Here is a 3,473-nt window from a genome sequence, read left to right as displayed (position 1 = left end):
TAAACAGATAATCTACAGATAATTATTCAATTAACCCAGATAAATAACCAATGCATTTATTCAGCTGCTATACTCGGTTCCAGGCAGTTGTCAACGATACACTATTTATAGGTGAAACATGTCATTGTGACGGGTGGTAAATCTGAATGAATCAATATGAATCAGATTTTTGCACAAATTCATTTCTATTTTTGAATAAAGTCACCATATGCCAAAATATTAGATAGAGATAGATAGATAGATAGATAGATAGATAGATAGACTTTTGCATTTAAAATTCTAGTGTCAGATGCAATTTTATTTTGTACTAAATATTATCCTTCATTTCTTTTTAATACCCTTGAATTCAGAAGAAACAGTGACACTATAAGTAGGTCTCCCAATACTTTAGTCCATATATGACGTATTTCTGTGGTGTTGAAGCATTAAAATCAGGCTTTTGTGGTTTTTAAGGAGGACTGTGAGTAATTACTGAGTAATTATCGGAGGCGCAGAGCGAGTAATGGCCACTTGCTCAATTTCCTCTGCTCTGAGATCAGGGCGGGCCTCTAAAGTGGGGTCATTTCCCGTGGCCATTGTTGTTCTATTTATAGGAGCATTTTTACGCTAAATGCTAAAGTGCTGCTTATCCTCACTTCAGCACATCTGCAGAAATCTGAGAAAAGCAACAGAAGGAAAATCAGTCAGTTATTTATTTAGTCGCCCAGAAACAACCACAGTTAAAGTAGTTTAAGGTAGATAAACTGGTTCCAGAGGAACGTGCTATTGGTCATCTACTCACAACCCCATACCAACATCGTCCACCAATTTTTTAACAAATCTGACAAATAATTCTCCAGATTCTCTTTTAAAGACTAAAGATAATGATCATTTTTATGGTTTTAAATCTGTTTAATAACTAAGCTGTATGTAGACGTCACAGCTTGGAAGCAAATCAGCTTCAACTCACAGTGAAAGCTAACCAGGCTTGAGTACAGCTTCCAAACATGGTGGAAGTAGTATTTGCACACTATTACTGTAACTAAAGCCCTATCCGGACAGGGTTCTGGGGTCATTTTCTCTTATGTATTTTTTTTATCCTCTGTGATTTTATTCCCGTCCAGAACGATCATGTTCGTGTTTTTCTCACACGTCCTCTGAGAAAATTTCTCTAAATTTTTCTCTGAACTCCGTGCTCCTCCGGTAATTTTAGTCCCGTCCGGACGCACATCTCTGACTTTCTTCTCCTCGCCTTTAATAAAATAGCTATTTGTCCACTGCCGCGCACCGTAATTACTCTTTGGGCACGCCACGATTTCCACGGAGAGCCAAGTATAAAAAAAAAAACAACAGCGGGTGGAAATGGAGGAGCTACTGAACGCCGAAAAAAAGCCTAAAAACTCACTGGTCCTCCTGTTTTCTCAATTGCAGTCCTGATGCAGGAGTTTTATCACTAAAGAGAAGAAGAGTGAAAACGGTTACTCTACAAGTGGAAGGAACTGGAACAATAAATGATTATGAATTTATGCTGATATTTAGGGTAATATTTATTGATCTACTCATACAGTAGTAGTAATGTTTGTGTATCGCATGTGTAACATTAAGCAACATGCCAGACGTCTCAGTTGTTGAGTTGTAGAGGTTCCTAATGTTCCTCCTGTGATAATCCATCCCATAATAACTCCAGTATTCTCTGTGCACAGTAGCTGCAGATTGGGTGGTAGGGGTATAGGAGTTATAGATCTGGAAATACAGCAGCTTGAAAGTTCCTGTAATTGTAAGAACAATGCAGAAGTAATTTTTTTGTATGAATTTATTCTTTAAACTTTTTGGTTGTGTCCCATTGTCCTCTCCAGCTCTGTTAGCAGTAATCTCACACTTTCTGAAGGCACTTCCTGCTGTTGATGTTCTGACACAGTAAATCCTGTCCTCTGTGCTCCAGCTGTAAACAGTGGTTTGGCCGGTTCTGCCCGGTCGCTGTGATTTGTGGGACTGTGTGGGACGATGTTTGGATAAAGGGTGGCAGAGCTGTAGTGGGCTCTGACCCAAACCACACCACTCCAGTTTAAACACATCATTACACCACCAAAACGCTCAACACTTTCCCAGCTCTGGGATTCAGATTCTGGAATGGTTGGAATTCCTGGAGTGTGGTTGATGGGGAGTGAAAGTTGATTGTTACAGGCTGGATTAAACACAGGAGTTCTGTGTTATTTGCTATGAAACAAACAGCAAAAACAGACTAGGATTGATGGGATTAGGGGTGTGATTTTGGATTACTTGATTGGTATTGTTACCAATTTTCCTTCCAGAACACACAACTCTACCAGAGCACTGAGGGGATGAACTCCAGCTACGCTCTATGGGTTTCCCAGAAACTGACGGATGGCTGTGGCATCACCAGGATTAGAACAGGATTAGTCAACTCTCAAAGTATGCTTGGGACGTCTGCTTACGGTACTCATCGTTTCTTCTGAAACCAAGGAGTCGTAGAGTCTCTACTGTCCACTAGATTTTGAAGCATTGGTATGATGATTAAATGGCAATCAGTTGAAGTTTGTAATGTGAAAATTGGACCCATTTCATAGAAATGAAAAAATTATAAAAAAAAATAACCCGATAAAACAAACAAAATGCAAAAAGAAGGTCGGCCCATATCAGAAAGCTAAGAGAGACTGTGCACAAATATGGAGGGTTCTTGCCATCCTCAAAAAACTTTCAAAGAAAAAACACAAACACGGGTTAAATAAATACAGAGAACGAACAGATGGGTCTCTGCATATTTGTAAACTATAAAAGAGCATGCACAAATACGGAAATAATAAAACAAAATGCAGAGTACGGACAGAAGACTCTGTATGCAAAAGCTATGAGAGAAAGACTGCAGGTCTGAAATAAAAAGAGATTTTTTTTATCTGAGTGTGTTTTTCTTTAATTGCAGTGTAAGAATTGCACCCATTTGACAAAATGACTCTATAGTGTATGAATGCCACCAAACACACACACACAACCACACACACACACACACACACACACACACACACAACCGCAGCCGTCAGACTGCATTACTGTGGGAAGAAGCTCAACAATACCAACAACAACGCTGGGTTTACAGCCACACCTCTAAACTCTGCAAACAGAGAGTGTTTAACACACACACACACACACACACACACACACACACACTTTAAAAGGTCTCATTCCAGAGTTTTTTTTCTCATTTATTTTTCAACAGTCTACTTTGGTCTCTACTATGAATGAATGCCATGTGAGCTGGTTTTGTGTTTAGGTGTTTCTATTTAGCCCTGCTTTAGTTCACTAAATTCGTAGTCTCTGAAGAAGGACAGGATTTTGCTCTTGCTCATGAATACATGCAGATATATCGCCTCTGATTGGCTAACAGCACTAAAGCAGCAGAGAGAGCCTGCCTTCCCTCCACAGTCAATATTAAAGCTCTAAAACTCAAAGGACAAATGAAAACAAGCGACAAAACG

The sequence above is a fragment of the Astyanax mexicanus genome, chromosome 19 (assembly GCF_023375975.1).
Source record: "Astyanax mexicanus isolate ESR-SI-001 chromosome 19, AstMex3_surface, whole genome shotgun sequence".
NCBI classification, from domain to species: Eukaryota; Metazoa; Chordata; class Actinopteri; order Characiformes; family Acestrorhamphidae; genus Astyanax; species Astyanax mexicanus.
This window is presented reverse-complemented; position numbering follows the sequence as displayed.